The 19,871-nt window shown below is 48.1% G+C and overlaps 1 long non-coding RNA gene across 1 annotated transcript in view; it reads left to right on the top strand.

Moving 5' to 3' along the window:
- The window catches only part of LOC140385789 (uncharacterized), a 124,435-nt gene extending 105,202 nt beyond the window's left edge, over nucleotides 1-19,233 (top strand). The window contains exon 3 of the long non-coding RNA XR_011933476.1: nucleotides 18,770-19,233. This is a non-coding gene — a long non-coding RNA (uncharacterized lncRNA). The remainder of the gene's footprint in view (nucleotides 1-18,769) is intronic.
- Nucleotides 19,234-19,871: the final 638 nt, after the last annotated feature.

Raw genomic sequence — 19,871 nt, 5'->3', positions numbered from 1 at the left:
CCCCCACAAGCTTGTGCTGCAAGGCGGCCTGGCAACCCCGGGGGGCCCCGCTGCTACTTTTGCGGGCAGGCCAAGCACCCCCGTCAGGCCTGCAAAATCCACCTGCAAGAGATGCGGTAAAAAGGGGCACTTCGTGGTGGTATGCCAGGCCCGTGCGGTCGCTGCAGTCTCCAGTGGCGAATGCGGACCGCCACCACAACTCGCTCCACGGTCCCCGTGCGGCCAGCGGGTGCCGCCATCTTCCTCCTCCAGGGCCACGTGCGACCCGCGGGCGCCGCCATCTTGCCCCGCGGACGCCGCGTGCGATGGATGGGCGCCGCCATTTTGTGCACCCCAGTCATGTGCGACCAATGGGCGCCGCCATCTTGGATGGACCCCCAGGACCCCAGCTCGGCTGACCACACACCGCCTGAAGAGAACACGCAACTGCTGCCGCGATTAGCCTCGGTGTCCCTGGACCAGTCCCGGCCTCGAACACTCTCAACTGCTACAACAACAGTACTAAACAACGGGCACGAGGCGTCCTGCTTAATCGACTCTGGAAGCATGGAGAGCTTCATACACCCCGACACGGTAAGGCGCTGTTCTATCCATGTCCACCCCGTTAATCAAAAAATCTCCCTGGCCTCCGGATCTCACTCAGTGGAGATTAAGGGGTTTAGTGTAGCAAACCTCACAGTCCAGGGAAGGGAGTTTAAAAATTACCGGCTCTACGTCCTTCCCCACCTCTGCGCGGCCACACTCCTAGGGTTAGACTTCCAGTGCAATCTCCAAAGTCTAACTTTCAAATTCAGCGGCCCTATACTCCCCCTCACTGTCTGCGGCCTCGCGGCCCTCAAGGTCGATCCAACTTCCCTGTTTGCGAACCTCACCCCGGATTGCAAACCCGTCGCCACCAGGAGCAGACGGTACAGTGCCCAGGACCGGATCTTTATTAGGTCAGAGGTCCAAAGGCTACTGAGGGAAGGAGTCATTGAAGCGAGCAACAGTCCCTGGAGAGCTCATGTAGTGGTGGTAAAGACCGGGGAGAAGCATAGGATGGTCATCGACTACAGTCAGACCATCAACAGGTTTACGCAGCTGGATGCGTACCCTCTCCCCCGCAGATCCGACCTGGTAAACAGGATCGCGCATTACAAGGTCTTCTCCACGGTGGATCTTAAGTCCGCCTACCACCAGCTCCCCATCCGCACTAGTGACCGCAAGTACACTGCCTTCGAGGCGGCTCTACCTCTTCTTAAGGGTTCCCTTCGGTGTCACTAACAGGGTCTCGGTCTTCCAGCACGAGATGGACCGAATGGTTGACCGGTACGGTTTACGGGCAATATTCCCGTATCTCGATAATGTCACCATCTGCGGCCACGACCAGCAGGACCACGACATCAACCTCCGAAAACTCCTCCAGACCGCAAAGATTCTTAACCTTACGTATAACAAGGATAAATGCGTGTTTAGCACCGACCGCCTAGCCATCCTTGGATACGTAGTGTGAAATGGAGTTACAGGCCCCGGCCCTGACCGCATGCGCCCCCTTATGGAGTTCTCCCTCCCTCACTGCTCCAAGGCCCTGAAGCGCTGCCTAGGGTTTTTCAGTTACTACGCCCAGTGGGTCCCCAACTATGCGGACAAGGCCCGTCCCCTGATTCAATCCACAGTTTTTCCCCTGTCGATAGAGGCCCGCCAGGCCTTCAGCCGCATCAAAGCAGACATTGCAAAGGCCACAATGCACGCCATCGACGCGTCCCTCCCTTTACAGGTCGAGAGCGACGCGTCTGACGTAGCTCTGGCGGCCACCCTCAACCAAGCGGGCAGACCCATGGCCTTCTTCTCACATTCTCTCCATGCTTCCGAAACCCACCACTCCTCAGTCGAAAAGGAGGCCCAGGCCATAGTAGAAGCTGTGTGACATTGGAGGCATTACCTGGCCGGCAGGAGATTCACTCTCCTCACTGACCAACGGTCGGTTGCTTTCATGGTCGATAATGCACAGCGGGGCAAGATAAAAAAATGATAAGATCTTGCGGTAGAGGATCGAACTCTCCACCTATAACTACGAGATCTTGTATCGTCCCGGGAAGCTAAACGAGCCTCCTGATGCCCTGTCCCGCGGCACATATGCCAACGCACAAGTGGACTGCCTCCGAGCCCTCCACGAGGACCTCTGCCACCCAGGGGTCACTCCCGTCTTCCACTTTATCAAGACCCGCAATCTGCCTTACTCCATCGAGGAGGTCAGGACAGCCACCAGGAATTGCCAAATCTGCGCGCACTGCAAACCGCACTTCTACAGGCCAGAGAAAGCGCACCTGATAAAGGCTTCCCATCCTTTTGAATGCCGCAGTATGGACTTCAAAGGCCCCCTCCCCTCCACCGACCGCAACACGTACTTCCTGAACGTGATTGACAAGTTCTCCCGGTTCCCATTTGCCATCCCCTACCCCGACATGACCGCAACCACCGTCATCAAGGCCCTCCATAGCATCTTTACGCTGTTTGGGTTCCCCGCTTACATACATAGTAATAGGGGGTCCTCCTTTATGAGTGACGAACTGCGTCAATTCCTGCTCAGCAAGGGCATCGCCTTGAGCAGGATGACCAGTTACAACCCCCGGGGTAACGGACAGGTAGAGAGGGAGAACGGAACGGTCTGGAAGACCGTCCTACTGGCCCTACGGTCCAGGAATCTCCCAGTCTCCCGCTGGCAGGAAGTCCTCCCGGATGCCCTCCACTCCATCTGGTCACTGCTTTGTACCACGACCAACCAAACACCTCACGAACGTCTCCTTGTCTTCCCCAGGAAGTCCTCCTCTGGGACCTTGCTCCCAACCTGCCTGGCAGCTGCTGGACCCATCCTGCTCCGAAAACACTTGCGGGCGCACAAGTCGGACCCGTTGGCCGAGAGGGTCCATCTTCTCCACGCTAACCCCCAGTACGCCTACGTTGCGTACCCCGACGGCCGGCAAGATATGGTCTCCCTACGAGACCTGGTGCCCGCCGGATCCCCACGCACACCCCAGCCATCAGTCCCACCCTCCCTCCCACCGGTGCAACTTACAGCCGCCCCCTTCCCGGGAGGATCGGTCCTTCCGCCGGCCCCGTCTAGGCCCCCCCACCCACCGACGCACCCCGCAGAAGCTCCCTTCCCAGGTCAACTGTTTTCCCCACCAGTGCCGTCTAGGGGTGTTGATGCTGCCACAGAGATCGAGGCCACGCTCCCGGAGTCACAGACGCCCGAGCCTCCACCGGCGTCACCACCAGAGCTTTGACGATCAAAGAGGATGACCAGGGCCCCCGATCGACTGATTGCTTCATTTTAAAGTGTATATAGTTAATTGTGAATCTGTAAATAGTTACGACAATAAGACAAAACGCTGTACGGAGGTATTACGGTACCTCCATAACTATAATTTCTACCACGTTACCATTTTGTAATATCAAGCCATCACCCCCGCTGGACTCTTTTTTAACAGGGGGTGAATGTGGTAGTCTGTGTAGAGGTATTACGGTACCTGGTAATGCCGGAACACCATTGGTAGATATTGTATGTTTCCTATTGGTCAAGCTGTATGGTAACTCCACCCTGCAAGGTGGGGTATATGAGCCCGTGCCGCCCCAGCAACCTTCCTTCTGTACCTGAGCTGCTGGGGGAAACATCAACTTATTAAAGCCTTCAGTTGGACTACAACCTTGCTTTAGTGGTCATTGATCGTGCATCACACAGTTGCCAGTTTTCAGCCAATACCGATGTGATATCACAAAATGGCAGAAGGCACACGATGCTGCAAAGGCTGTGGGCCCTGACAATATTCCGGCAATATGACGCTCATGACATCACTGCATGAGTTCCTCTAGGTGGTGTCCTAGGCCCACCTATTTTTGGCTGCTTCACCAATGACCTTCCTTCCATCCTAAGACATGTGTTCCAGAACTTGCCACACTCCTAGCCAAGATATTGCAATACAGCTACAACACTGGCATCTACCCGTTAATGTGTAAAATTGCCTAGGTATGTTCTGTACACTAGCAACAGGACAAGTCTTCCTGGCCAATTACTGCCCCATCAGGCTACTCTCGATCATCAGAAAAGTGATGGAAGGAGTCATCATCAGTGCTATCAAGCAAAACTTACTCAGCAATAACCTGCTCATGGACACTGAGTTTGGATTCTGCCAGGGTCACTCAGCCCCTAGTTTCATTGCAGCCTTGGTTCAAACATGGACAAAAGAGCTGAATGCCAGAGGTGAGAGTGAGAGTGACTGCCCTTGACATCAAGGCTGCATTTGACCGAGTATGGCATCAAGGAGCCCGAGCTAAACTGGAGTCAATGGGAATCAGGGGGAAAACTCTTCACCAGCTGGAGTCATACCTGGCTGTAGTATTTGGAGGTCAATCATCTCAGCTCCAGGACATCACTGCATTAATTCCTCTGGGTGGTGTCCTAGGCCCAACTATTTTTGGCTGCTTCATCAATGACTTTCCTTCCATCATAAGGTCAGAAGTGGGGATGTTTGTCAATTGACTACAAAATGTTCAGTACCACTCGCAGCTCCTCAGATATTGAAGCAGTTCTTGCCCAAATGCAGCAAGACCTGGACATTATTCAGGCTTGGGCTGACAAGTGTCAAGTTTAGATTTGTTGTAATCACAACTGATGTCGCTCATGGACAGTCAGGTCCCAGGATGGTAACTTTAATTCTTTGTTTCGAGACGTGTATGAACAGAGTCCCAGGACTGCTGATTAACTTTTACCGAAAGAATAAAACATTTATTAAACAAGAAAAGATTCTAAAAAAACATTACCCCTTCACCCCAGCTATACCATTATAGATTTAAAAGGATAACACAAGTTACAAAATGTTACACTCTAACGCTCTCAGTATGTACAGTCCATATAACCAATAGGCGAAATGCAGTCAGACACAGCTCCCTCTGAATCACGTGACAGAAGCCACCCAAACACCAAACAAAGTTCTGTTGATTTCTCATCAAATCCCCCCCCCCAGATGCTTGTTACACTGTGAGCCAACTGGCTTCACTGGAACTCTGACTTTCACTACTGGGTTTCCAAACTCCGCTCTCAAAGAACACCCTTGGAATCATCTCCCAAACAGTTCTTTCTCTCAGATTCCTTCACCAAGGGTCCACATCCAGGATTTCAAACTCACCTTTCAGTATTCCTCTGCTCTGAAACACCCTGGGCATTCAAGCTGCCACACAATCTCTCAGCTACCCAGCCACACTAACAGAACACCACTGCTTCACACTCACGTGTCACCAACTTTCGGATCACCATAGATGCCTGGCTCCTCACCAGCCGACATCTCCAGGCCTGCCCCTTGCAGCCCTGTCTTTAACTGCAAGCCTCCCTGTCTACTCCTGACTTCATTGAACAGAATCCTTCCTCCAGATTTCTGTTCTTTATTCCTTTAACTTCCTGGAACTCTCATTCCGTGGTTTCTGATGCTTTCTGTTCTTTAGCTGCTGGGACTTGCTTTCTGACCCTCCGCATTGTACTGCCTGTCGTGGCAGTTTCTGTAGAACGTTTCTTGCCTCTGGGTTGCCTCGTTCCAACTGCCTCTGAGTGCTTCTGTTTTTCAGTGTGGGCCTCTGGTTTCTAAGTAACAGCTTAATTTTTTGTTAACGTACATTTTTATTAGAGTTTTCCCATTTTTACAAATAATGCAACAAGCCCCTGAAACTGGCACAGTAAATGCTTCTGTATAAATGAATATAGAGAAAGACAGGAGAACACCCAACACAGTTTGTTCAGTTTAATCATTAAACTTGGTGCTTCCGTTTGTACAAGGACAATCAATGAACAAGTAAATCAAAGGAATGGAGAAGAGGGGAAAGACATGAAAACATGGTAAAATGGTGCACACCTTCACATGTAGCGATTGCTCATACAGCGAAAGAAAATATAGGATAAGATTTTCACGCCATGTTTGTGTGCGCACCAAAACACACCTCCCTCAACTCCAATTATATGCGAGGCACCAATGTCATTTTCTCAGATATGAGACCTGCCTGTACCTTTGCAGGAGCCAGTTCACGATTCTTTAACCTCAAGACAAAAACAAACAAACAAAATATTTGCGAAGACATTAGTTCTAAGGGGTAATTTGCATTTAACCACAAGGTGCAACTAATCTCCAAAACCCAGTACCATACAGAGTGATCATTATTCCACATTTACATAAGGAGAAGACCAGCAAATATTCACACAATTGATTCATTTACCAATCATTGTAATTGCTATAGTCGTCATCTCCTTCCATACGGAAAATGAAAGGATGAAAGGATAACAAAAAGAAAGGAGGATCTGAGGGTAACAGGACAACAGGATAAAGCCATGAGCACATGGCACTATAATGCATGCCTCCTCCACAGGACAATAAAGACAGAGCTACACAATATACGGGATCCCTTATGGAGCAAAATATCATCAACCGGAACCTAACTCAGCATCCCAAGATGCCCAAGAAATAAACGGATACCCCAGAAAAAGGGGAACAGTAGGATACCGCCATTGGTTAAAGATGTGGCTTGGAAGTGTACACTCCCGTATTCAGGAACCAGTAAACTAAGGTTTTTTAAACCATGCCAAGATTCGGCACACAACCGACTTCACTCCTATCCAGCCAAATCAGAGGCACCATTCAGGCTCCGTCATCACCGGAAAACATAAACCATTTTTCACTGAAGAATCCCCACCGACAAGGAGAAAAGGAATCGTCAAGACACCCATCGACGGGATATCTTGGAGGGAAATACAACAAGAATTAAATATAATAAATCAGAGCCTATATCAGCAGCTCACTTACCCAGATAAAGAAAGGAAACCCCCACAGAGAGAGGAACACCAGGATTTGCCAATAGATGTCAGACATGATCTAGCAATGTACACTTTCGCAAAAAAGATACCAGGAACAGAATAGCGTAATCTCATAGGGAATAGGATCCTGCACCCCCTCCACCGCCCACTGCTTCTCCCAAAGCCCAAGCCTCAAGAAGGAGGACAGTCTGGAAGTATCTATATGACCACTTGGATGAGAGTGACTTACTTACCCCCATCCAGCCTAATCTCCAATTGAAGAAAGACTCTAACAGCGCTGAAACGAAGCACTCAAATTCAAACTCAGTCCTTGCAGTCAACAGGATACCACCTCTCCAGGGGAACCAAATCTCAAGGCGAGTTGTCCAGAAACCCCCAGAAGGGGGCATCTTGGGGAGAGGGTGATCTACTCCTCCATTTAACGTACCCTCCACCTGATCCAGTTACTACTGCCCGAACCTACTGAATCGAGCTAAACTAGGATCAACAACACACTACTATAGGGTCAACAGGCCAAGGATACTCACATCACTCTTATACATTGAACAAAGCAAACTACCCTTGTCTCCACAGAGGTGCCACTTAGACCCAGCCATCAATGAAATTCCACCCATTTACCCTCATCAAAGAAACCCTAACAACAGGATTATATTCCATGAGCCAAGTAATCAAATAACCACGGTCACTACCTGTGCAGCCAAGTAATGATAGAAGACAAACCCAAGAAAGGCTGAACATACAACGATCATGCCTGGGCGTGCACCAGTACATATTTCTCCTACTCGAGCAACACCAGATATGCCAACCACAGGAAACAACGGACCCCAGGATTTTCTAGGATACAGGATCTGTCTGTACCTTCATCGGAGACAAGCATGGATTCCTTAATCCCAAAATAACAGAAGTACAAAAGAAAAACACAACGCTAATAGTCCTAACTGGGCTTTTCCTCACCCACAATGAGGACTTATAAGGCCATACCAACCTCCTGTACACCAAATCATCTACCCACCCCCCTGCTGTGGCACTACTTGTCTTATCTCTAAATAAAGTGAAGGATACCAATCAATGTATCCCATAAGATATAAGACCATAAGACACAAGAGCAGAATTAGGCCACTTGGCCCATCAAGTCTGCTCCGCCATTCAATCATGGCTGATATTTTCTCATCCCCATTCTCCTGCCTTCTCCCCATAACCCCTGATCCCCTTATTAATCAAGAGCCTATCTATCTCTGTCTTAAAGACACTCAGTGAATTGGCCTCCACAGCCTTCTGCGGCAAAGAGTTCCACAGATTCACCACCCTCTGGATGAAAGAATTTCTCCGCATCTCAGTTTTAAAGGATCGTCCCTTTAATCTGAGATGGTGTCCTCTGGTTCTAGTTTTTCCGCCAAGTGGAAACATCCTCTCCATGTCCACTCTATCCAGGCCTCGCAGTATCTTGTACGTTTCATTAAGAACCCCCCTCACCCTTCTAAACTTCAACGAGTACAGACCCAGAGTCCTCAACTGTTCCTCATATGACAAGTTCTTCATTCCAGGGATCATTCTTGTGAACCTCCTCTGGATCCTTTCCAAGGCCAGCACATCCTTCCTTAGATATGGGGCCCAAAACTGCTCACAATACTCCAAATGGGGTCTGACCAGAGCCTTATACAGCCTCAGAAGTACATCGCTGGTCTTGTATTCTAACCCTCTTGACATGAATGCTAACATTGCATTTGCCTTCTTAACTGCCGACTGAACTTGCCCATTACCCTTAAGAGAATCGTGAACAAGGACTCCCAAGTCCCTTTGTGCTTCTGCTTTCCGAAGCATTTCCCCATTAAAAAAATAGTCGATGCCTAGATTCCTCCTTCCAAAGTGCATAACCTCACACTTTTCCACATTGTATTTCATTTGCCACTTCATTGCCCGCTCTCCTAGCTTGTCCAAGTCCTTCTGTAGCCCCCTTGCTTCCTCAATGCTACCTGATCCCTCTACAGATCTTCATATCATCTGCAAACGTAGCAACGGTGCCTTCAGTACCTTCTTCCATGTATATTGTAAAAGGTTATGGTCCCAGCACAGACCCCTGAGGCACACCACTAGTCGCCGGCTGCCATCCTGAAAAAGACCCCTTTATCCCCACTCATTGCCTTCTGCCAGTCAGCCAATCCTCTATCCATGCCAGGATCTTACCCTTAACACCATGGGATCTTACCTTATTTAACAATCTCCTATGCGGCACCTTGTCAAAGGCCTTCTGGAAATCTAAATAAATCACGTCCACTGGTTCTCCTTTGTCTAACTTGCTTGTTACTTCCTCAAAGAACTCTAACAGATTTGTCAGACTCGACCTCCCTTTGACGAACCCGTGCTGACTCAGTCCTATTTTACCATGCATTTCCAAGTACTTCACAATCTCATCTTTAATAACAGACTCTAAAATCTTACCAATGACCAAAGTCAGGCTAACCGGCCTATAATTTCCCGTCTTCTGCCTCCCTCCCTTCTTAAACAGGGGTGTTACATTAGCCACCTTCCAGTCCTCTGGGACCCTTCCTGCCTCCAGTGATTCCTGAAAGACCAATGCCTCCACAATCTCCTGAGCTATCTCTTTTAGAACCCTGGGGTGTAGTCCATCCGGTCCAGGTTATTTATCCACCTTCAGACCTTTCAGTTTTCCCAGAACCATCTCCTTAGTAATGGTAACTGCACTCACCTCTGTCTCCTGGTTCTCCTGGAGCTCTGGCATCCCACTAGTGTCTTCCACCGTGAAGACTGATGCAAAGTAACTATTCAGTTCATCTGCCATTTCTTTGTTTCCTATTATTACTACTCCAGCCACTCCAGTGGTCCAATGTCTATTTTTGCCTCTCTCTTACCTTTTATATATTGAAAAAAATCTCTCCCTATCTTCCTTTATATTACTAGCTAGCTTGCACTCATGCTTCATCTTCTCCCCCTTATTGCTTTTTTAGTTGTCCTCTGCTCGCTTTTAAAGGCTTCCAAATCGTCTGGTTTCTCACTAATCCTAGCCACTTTGTATGCTTTTTCCTTTGCCTTAATGCTGTCTTTGACATCCCTTGTCAGCCATGGATGCCTTGTCCTCCCCTTAGCATGTTTCCTCCTCCTTGGGATGAATTTCTGTTGTGCCTCCCTAATAACCCCCAAAAACTCCTGACACTGCTGTTCCACTGTCTTTCCTGCTAGGCTCCTTCTCCAATCAACTCTGTACAGCTCCTCCCTCATGTCTTTGTAGTTACCTTTATTTAATTGTAATACCGTTACATCTGATTGCAGCTTCTCCCTCTCAAACTGCAGGGTAAATTCTATCATATTGTGGCCACTGCTCCCTAAGGGTTCCTTCACCTTAAGTTCCCTAATCAAGTCTGCCTCATTACACATCACCAAATCCAGAATTGCCTGTTCCCTAGTAGGCTCAGTCACAAGCTGCTCCAAAAAAACGTCTCTTAGACATTACACAAATTCCATTTCTCGGGATCCACGACCAACCTGATTTTCCCAATCCACCTGCATACTGAAATCCCCCATGATTATTGTAATATTGCCTTTTTTACATGCCTTTTCTATCTCCTGATTTATTTTCTGCCTCACATCCTGACTACTGCTAGCCTGTACATAACTCCCATCAGGGTCTTTTTACCTTTGCGATTCCTCAACTCTACCCACAGAGATTCTATGTCTTCTGATCCTATATCACTTCTTGCTATTGATTTAACTTCATTCCTTACTAACAATGCAACCCTGCCCCCTTTGCCCATCTGCCTGTCCTTTCGATAGGACACATATCCTTGAATATTTAGATCCCAGCCCTTATCCCCTTGCAGCCACGTCTCTGTGGTGCCCACAACATCATACCGGCCAATTTCAATGTGCGCAACAGCTCATTTACCTTGTTCCTTGTACTGCGCGCATTTAGGTACAACACCCTCAATCCTGCATTGGTCACCTCTCTTTTCACAATCTCCTCAGTCACTGTACCCTGTACTGTGGCCCTTTTTGATTTTTGATTATGGCTTCTCTGCCTTACACTTTCCCCCTTACTGCTTTTTGTTTCTGGCCCCGTCTTACCTTCCTCCGACTTCCTACATTGGATCCCATCCCCCTGCCACATTAGTTTAAACCCTCCCCAACAGATCTAGCAAACACCCCCCATAGGACATCGGTTCTAGTCCTGCCCAGGTGCAGACCATACGGTTTGTACTGGTCCCACCTCCCCCAAAACCGGTTCCAATGCCCCAGGAATTTGAATCCCTCCCTCCTGCACCATCTCACGAGCCACTCATTCATCCTATCTATCCTGACATTCTTACTCTGACTAGCTCGTGGCACTGGTAGCAATCCTGAGATTACTACCTTTGAGGTCCTACTTTTTAGTTTAACTCCTAACTCCCTGAATTCAGCTTGTAGGACCACATCACATTTTTTTACCGATATCGTTGGTGCCTATGTGCACCACAACAACTGCCTGTTCACCTCCCCCCCCCCCAGTGTCCTGCAGCTGTTCCAAGACACCCTTGACCCTTGCACCAAGGAGGCAACATACCATCCTGGAGTCTCGATTGTGTCCGTAGAACCGCTTGTCCTATTCCCCTTACGATTGAGTCCCCTATCACTATAGCCCTGCCATTCTTCTTCTTGCCCAGCTGCGCAGCAGAGCCAGCCACGGTGCCATAAACCTGGCTGCTGCTGCCTTCCCCTGGTGAGCCATCTCCCTCAACAGTATCCAAAGCGGTATATCTGTTTTGCAGGGAGATGACCGCAGGGGACACCTGCACTGCCTTCCTACTCTTGCTCTGTCTTTTGGTCACCCATTTTCTATCTCCCTAAGTAACTTTCACCTGCGGTGTGACCAACTTGCTCAACGTGCTATCCATGAGCATCCCCTCAATTTAAACGCAAGGGTTACAGCACATAAAAAATCAGGTAAACACTGCACAACCCTCATGCCATACAACCAACTCAGCATGATGTTCGCAACATAATAAGATGACAGGCGACAAACATCCTCGCCAGGATAAAAGACAAGAACACAAAATCAGGGGTATGATCACAAGGGATTAAAGTTCAGGATTAGCTATGAGGTCAAGCCGGGCTGCTTTGTCCTGGATGGTGTTGAGCTTCTTGAGTGTTGTTGGAGCTGCACTCATCCAGGCAAGTGGGGAACATTCCATCATACTCCTGACTTGTGGCCCCAAGCAGTAGCCAGGCTTTGGGGAACCAGGAAGTGAGTTACTTGCTGCAGGATTCCTAGACTCTGAACTGCTCTTCTAGTATTTATGTGGTTAGTTCAGTTCAGTCCACTGAGACAATTAAATTTCTTATTAATGTGCTCAGTGACATTTTGCTAGGAGGGTGAAGCACAATAATGTTTAATTCTTAGGCAATAGTTTTTGCCGATGCAGAATCTTGGAACACAACTTATCAATATTCTTTGATGCTACTAACAAGTCAGATGACTTTCTATGTTATAAGAATAGCAGTCTATTAATTTGAGATTGCCGGGCAAGTTGGAAAATTTTCGCGTTTCGGCGGAGAGGGTGAGTCAACAGTGGGGGGGCGGTCAGCGGGTTGGAGAGAAAAACTTAGATGTTTGCTGCTTGGGGCTCACTCCCGGTTTGTGTGGAGACGTCTGAGTGTCGACTAGTCTCTGGGGGTTTTGTGCCGGACGCTCGGGGTGAGTGAGACCCAACGCTTGAAGGGAAGGTGAGACCACTCCACCTCCACTGTGGGGAGGTTAATTCTCCCCATTGTGAGTATTTTGATCCGATTCCCATTGCACCTGCGCCCGAGACTCGGTGTGCTGCCCCCCCCAACCCCTCCCTACCGTGGCCCGGCCCATCCTGGTGATTTATCCGGGGAAATGAGGCCTTGTGCGGGCCGGAGAATTCATTTGCTGAAACAGGCTTGTGACTGAGCTCTCTGCCGCCATTTGTTCGGGGTGAGACCCAGCCCCTAGTTTGTGGTTTGGTTTTGGGGGGTTACTGGGCACCGGGTTTTATTTTGGGGGCGGCTAGGTGGGGCGGGTGGGGGGGGGGGGTTGTATTTGGTAAAGCCCTGGGCTGCACTGAGTGCCAGGCTGAGAAATGTCAATCAATGTGGTAATTCTCAGGAGCTGCGTCTATGGAATTTTACATTTTATTTTAGTATCTGAGGTCACATTTTGAAAATAAGTTGCTGTCTCTACTGAGAAGCCATGATGTGGCGATGCCGGCATTGGACTGGGGTGAGCGCAGTAAGAAGTCTTGCAAAAGCAGGTTATAGTCCAACAGGTTTGTTTCAAATCACTAGATTTCGGAGCACTGCTCCTTCCTCAGGTGAGTGAGGACCTTCACCTGAGGAAGGTCCTCACCTGAGGAGGCTCCTTCACCTGAGGAAGGAGCAGTGCTCCAAAAGCTAGTGTTTGAAACAAACCTGTTGGACTTTAACCTGGTGTTGTAAGACTTCTTACTCTACTGAGAAGGACTCCCCTCTTGTGATATAAAGCAAACTTTGGGGTAAAATGACATGGACCCTGAAAAGTGTACAGTTTATTTTGGTTTTTGCACAGGAGAGCATAATGTTTGGAAAATGCATGTTTCAGTGTTGTACCTCCTCGAACATTAAACTTCTGAGTCACGACTTCAAATTTCCATCTTGAAGAAATTAGGCAATTTTGCATTTTGACATGAATTATAATGAAATTGCATTCTGGAAAAATAATGGGTTTTCAAAGCTAGATTGCGATACCAGCTGAAATATTGCTCTCTACTATTGGTTATGTTGTGATCTCTGGTGCCTACCTGTCCAAAATAAAATAATTATTGCAAACAAAAAAAGAGAGAATGGCGGCCGCTGCCACCTTTTAAAAGAAAGTAAATTAGGCTGCGTGTGATTTTCCAGAAAGAAACGGCAACAGAGAGCAGGTCCCGTGTCCGGCGCCCACACTTGCAGTTAAGCGCTCTCCAGGCATGTGCTTTAGGCAACAAATCACAGAGCAGTTTTGCTTCCATTTTCCAGTTGCTGGCAAGGAAGGCAGGTGAACTGTGAAGTGAATGGTTTTATCATAGAATTTACAGAGCAGAAGGAGGCCATTCGGCCCATCGAGTCTGCACCGGCTCTTGGAAAGAGCACCCTACCCAAGGTCAACACCGCCACCCTATCCCCATAACACACTAACCCCACCCAACACTAAGGGCAATTTTGGACACTAAGGGCAATTTATCATGGCCAATCCACCTAACCCGCACATCTTTGGACTGTGGGAGGAAACCGGAGCACCCGGAGGAAACCCACGCACACACGGGGAGGATGTGCACACTCCGCACAGACAGTGACCCAAGCCAGAATCGAACCTGGGACCCTGGAGCTGTGAGGCAATTGTGCTATCCACAAGGCTACCGTGCTGCCCCCTTCAAAGTAAGAGACTCAAATAGGCAGTTAACCCATTGGACAGGATCTCACAACAGAATCTGCTGGAGAGAGCTGCCCAGGAGAGTCCAGGGCAGGACAGAGCAGTGCTAGCATTAGTTCTGCACACAGTTCCAGGGATTTTGGCTAACAGCCTACAGAGAAGAAACTTAAATCTGGAACAAACAGTATAAAGATGATTTCTTGAGGTATGGTTTGTCCTTCATGAGGACCGACATGTGCAAGTTTGGATTTTTCATTTTCGTAATGAAGATGACGGAGAGAAACTGTCTGAAGCCTGCACCCGATTATGCGCATTGCCCCCTCCTCCTTTGCACCTGATTCAAGTGCGATTGTGAGGACCGAGCAGACTCCCTTTTAGCATTAAAGGAAAGCAAACGTGGTGTTTGCCGCAAAGGTCGGCCGTGAGGGTCCCGAAGGTTGGCCGATTGGTAAAAGTGGGTCCTGGGGGGAAAAAGTTTGAAAATCACAGAATTAGATATTAGACTGATTTCCTGTAAAATTGTGTGACCCGTGAAGGCAATTAGAAGCTAATTTGGGGTTCTTGGGAACTTCTTCAGTGAGCCTGGAGATGTCTAGTTTTCTTTGAGAGGTTATTTCACGCCTGCAGCCAAGTGTAACATTTTGTACAGCTATTTCCATTTGCCTGCATTAGACTTTATTTGCTACTGTTCTGCCCACTTACATATCTTGTCCAAATCATTTTGCAATCTCTGAGCTGCCAGTTCTATTCATAGTGTCCCTTATAGCGTGGTATCATCTGCAAATTTGAAATGTGTTGTATTTCTGATGTAGTTCATGTAAATTAGAAACAATGTGAGCCCACCAGGGACCTGGGTTCAATTCCAGACTGTCTGTGTGGAGTTTGCACTTTATCACCCTGTTTAGGTGGGTTTACTCCAGATGCTCTGGTTTCCTCCCACAGTCCAAAGATGTGCAGACTGGTTGGATGGGTCATGATAAAATTGCTCCTTAGTTTCCAGGGATTTGGAAGTTGGCTAAGGGGTTATTGGGATAGGGCAGAGAAGTGGGCTTGGGTGGAGTGCTCTTTCAGAGGGTTGGTGCAGACCTGATGGGCCGAATGGCCTTCTTCTGCACTGTCTGTATTCAATGATTCTATGATCACAATCACTAGGATGCAGGTAGGTAATGGCTTCTCTTCTTTCTCTGGCACTGCTGCCTTTGGAATCCCCAAGGAGTTATCTTTAGTCTCCTCAGTTTCCATCTACATGTTCTTTCTAGGTGGCATTATCCAAAAATAGGTTGCGCATGCACACTGATAATGCACAGCTCTACCTCACCGCCACTTCTCTTGAGCCTTTGTGTTGCTAGGCTACTTGACTGGCATTCAGTTCCGAGGATGAGCAGTGTAGCCAGTTAAAATGGCTAACTCCCGATTCAAAATGGCGAACGGCAAAGGCTGATGGGAACGTCAGCCAACAGGACACAAACGAGCAGCTGCAGGTTGAGTGTGTATTTACCTCTGGAAAGGCCAGACAAGATCGATACCAGCAACCATCAGCATAACAAAACACCAGCCATCCGCATATTAATTAGCAATCCCCGGGAACAATGAGCACCATTTAGACACACAAAGCAAAACCAGACTCTTTGGCGCCAGCAGAAGCCTACACAATGGGAGGTGAACGACCACCTCAGGACCGCCCATCGATCAGGGAACCGCTCCAGCATTGGAGAAAATCGTACCAAGTGATTGGGACAAAGTCCAATCACTTGGGACCAGGTACAGGGTCCGCCCCGAAAGGCGGGAAGCCCCTGGGGACTATAAGAATTAAGCCCCAAGTTCAAATTGTTCTTCTTGACCGGGTCACTCAGCAACGCAAACCAACCTTTGACAGTGACCGGTTCAGCCGCCGCCGATATCCAGTAAATCTTACTTCAACGCTCGCTACGAGATAGGCGCTCCTAGCTACCAATCTGTACCAACTTCGAATCCCGCAGACTCAGGACCCGAACGAAAGGCCATTTGTTTCCTTGACCTGGTGGGCCAGTTCCAAGTTAAGTATTGGCCTGTTAGCTGTAGAAGTAGCTTAGACGTAGAATTTGTACATGAGTAGTGTATAATAAATGTGTATAATAAATGTGCTTTGATTTAAGTCTTACTAAGCGGTGTATTGGATTATTGATCAGTTCTCGGACTTGAACCACGTGGCGGTATCATAAAGATACCTGGCGACTCAAGAGCAAAGGTGATAAAACAGAGCAATTAAACTAAGGCAAAAGTTAGCAACAGCAAAAATGTCCTACTATCGCGGATTGCATGCATTTGCTCTCTTGCTGCCTGTAATCAGAATGTTTGTATGGAATGTGGCGCATCTTTGAATGAGTGTGTATTCCAATTAAATAATTCTGCAGCAAGATTTTGTGAGTTTAAAAAATAAAGTTTATTTACTTTTAACTGATTACCTGGAATAATGCAGTGTCAAACAGTTGGTCTCTCACACACACACACAAACATGCAAACACAAAGATTGGGTCCAGCTAAAGTTAGTGCACTTTTACAGATTACAGTTAATTCAGCCTCTCATTTATGATTTCCAGTCTCTCAGGCCTGTGGTTCGTTGAAAGGGGTCAATGATTTAAAGTTGAAGTGAGGATCTTGCAAAGTGAAGTTCATAGCAGGTCATAAGTTTTCTTGTGGTCGAACATAGAGGTGGTTGTTTCTCCAGTGAACCTTGAAACTGGAACAGATTAGATACTTTGGCTGTTTGGCGACTGAAGGTTCTGAAAAGACAAAGGTGGCCCAGCCTTTCTCTGCAGCGGTTGTCTTGTCAGACTTCCACTGCCGTCTGCCCTGGCCTCTTCTAGGTCTTGGAATGATAAGATATCTCAGTATAAGTGGCGGTCACATGGTCAATGGCCATTTTCGAACCAGAATGGTTTAAACCTTAAAAGGCCTTGGTATATAATAGGAGATAGATGGTGGCCAATCACACTTAATTCATGGGCAACAGGCATCATCAGCTTTCCTTTGTTGAATTGCAAACCTGGAGACATTGCTTCGACTTCTCCATTTATGAGACTAAGTGTGTTGGCAGGCGGATCCATTGGCCCCCTTCTGTTACGTCCTGCTGCTTGGCCTGGCGGAATTAGTGGTCTAGAGAACATCTAGTTCATCACCAGTTCAATGTTTATCGATTAACAATTATGTGGGTCAGATAACAATGTGACAACTACTAACTATTAAATCACAATTATAAATTATCTAAGAGCTACTTCAAATGCGACTATCCACCGTGACGACTACCTCCAGACTCCCCGAGGTAACAGTGTCATGTGGTTGCTCTTTACTGCCACCTGCTGGTTGGATGTCATATCTGTTAATATTTACATAACTGCTTATGCATATCATCACACCTTCCTGCTGGCCAGAATGGCAGGATCCCACATTGGATTCTGTGCTTGGAAGTTCAGCAATTATGCCCAGGCGAGTTTCCTTCCAAAACTCCTGGCGGGCTGGTAGATGATTTATCCACCCTCTGTCAGCTGGCAGATTTGAAGGTCCCAGCGCCATATTTAAACACCAGTCAAGCACACTCTCTCCAACCCACCTGCCTTCTGGAGACCCTTCAACATGTCAGGAAGCCAGAAGCAAAAGGTGACCAGTTTCAGGAAAGAGGCAGCACGGTAGCACAAGTGGCTAGCACTGTGGCTTCACAGCGCCAGGGTCCCAGGTTCGATTCCCCGCTGGGTCACTGTCAGTGCGGAGTCTGCACATTCTCCCCGTGTCTGCGTGGGTTTCCTCCGGGTGCTCCGGTTTCCTCCCACAGTCCAAAGACGTGCAGGTTAGGTGGATTGGCCATGATAAATTACCGTAAGTGTCCAAATAGGTTAGGAGGGTTTATTGGGTGACGGGGATAGGGAGGAAGTGCGGGCTTAAGTAGGTCGGTGAAGACACGATGGGCCGAATGGCCTCCTTCTGCACTGTATGTTCTATGTTCCTTTCACCGCCAAGGTCTTCAAGGCCGTTATTCAGGGATTCCGGGCCCAGGGGCATGTGCTCTACCTCAGGAATGGCTCAAAGAAGCAAGCCAACCGCATATCACTGGCCTGGGAGGCTGTTGTCCTGGTCAGCATGGCTGACACCCGCCCACCAAGCACCCGACAGTGCATAAAGCGGATGATTGATATCAAACTCTCAGATTGGCATCATGTACTCAAAAGACTCTCTTCACGGATTTCACACATTCAGTCACGCTTGTTAGGTGAATTGGACATTCTGAATTCTTCCTCAGTATTTGTTACCAATAGGCGCCGGAGTGTGTCGACGAGGGGATTTGCACAATAACTTCATTGTAGTGGTAATGTAAGCCTACTTGTGACACTAATAAAGATTATTATTATTATTATATCAATACCTATTCTCGCAACAAGACTTTCACAACACCACCATCCCATCTGTCTTATAGCGCATACTCCGATGGGACATGCATTTAACCCAACATTCTGCTCCATTCCCTCTAATCACATGTCTTTCTTTTGTCTCCATTACAGGCCAAACTCACGCACAACAAACATGAGCGAGTCCGGAACAGGGGATCCTCATCCTCAATGAGTTTGAGGAGGTTGCAGTAGACTTTGCCGGTGAGGACAGGGATTGCTCCTGTGCCAAGGCAGTGCTTGGCGTCACCCAATAATGTAGTACAGAACTCAGCTTCACCCATTCACCGAATCCTGCAAAGCACAGTGAGTGAAATGTGCTCTGAATTAGCTTCAGCTCATCCTCTAAAACTGTTCTTTTAGTATTTTTCGACACCAGCAGACCGCTGCCAGCTCCACTCGCCAGAACTCCTCAGTGCAGAAAACGAGACTAAGTGGGACCTCAGCCGCCCGTTCCCCGCTGAGGCCAACAATCTACCCACATGGCCGCTTGTTAGCATGATATTTCTTGGCGCTCCTGAAACACACCCGGCTAATCGTGTGTGCTACGGGACCCTGTTCCCATTCAGGTGTCTGCGTGGGTTGTAGAGGGTGCCATCTCTGCTACTCCACTACTGGGCCGATATCTGGGGTTTGAGTATCTGTGCGTGTCTCTCTCCAGCTGGCACTGAAACTTCAGAGGCCAGGGGATGCCACACTGGGACACCTCCACGGAAGAGAGCACTGAATCAAGCCTGCCGTTTATCCCTAACCGGAAGCCTGAGGCTTATATCACACAGATATCCAGACCCCTACCAATGCCCAGGTGATTCTCTCTCTTGCCGGTGGTGCAACACCCACCCGGTTCCTACTTCGCTGGAGTAGCTTTCCCAAGAGAGAGAATAGGACACTGCTGTTTATTACCTAACCAGCAGCCTGTCCTGAGTGAATCGCTCAAGATGACCCTAGATTCTTGAACCCGGAATTAAGGTGAGGAATATCTTAACAATGACTTGGTCAGAGATCGCTGGTGAGAGATTGAAGAATTTAAACAACTCCAATTATCAGCAAATCAAGGTTTATTGCAAAACCCAGGTCAAAATCATCAAACAGAAGAAATTATAATAAAATCTTAAACTCTAACACAAACTAAGTCTATTCAGAAAGTACTATAACGGACACAACGAAAAATCTTATTGTTACACAGTTTTAGCAATGACACAGAACACAAATCAAG

This window comes from Scyliorhinus torazame, chromosome 11 (genome assembly GCF_047496885.1).
Source record: "Scyliorhinus torazame isolate Kashiwa2021f chromosome 11, sScyTor2.1, whole genome shotgun sequence".
NCBI lineage: Eukaryota > Metazoa > Chordata > Chondrichthyes > Carcharhiniformes > Scyliorhinidae > Scyliorhinus > Scyliorhinus torazame.
Note: the sequence above shows the minus strand (reverse complement) of the source record. Positions and strands in the feature narration are given on the sequence as shown.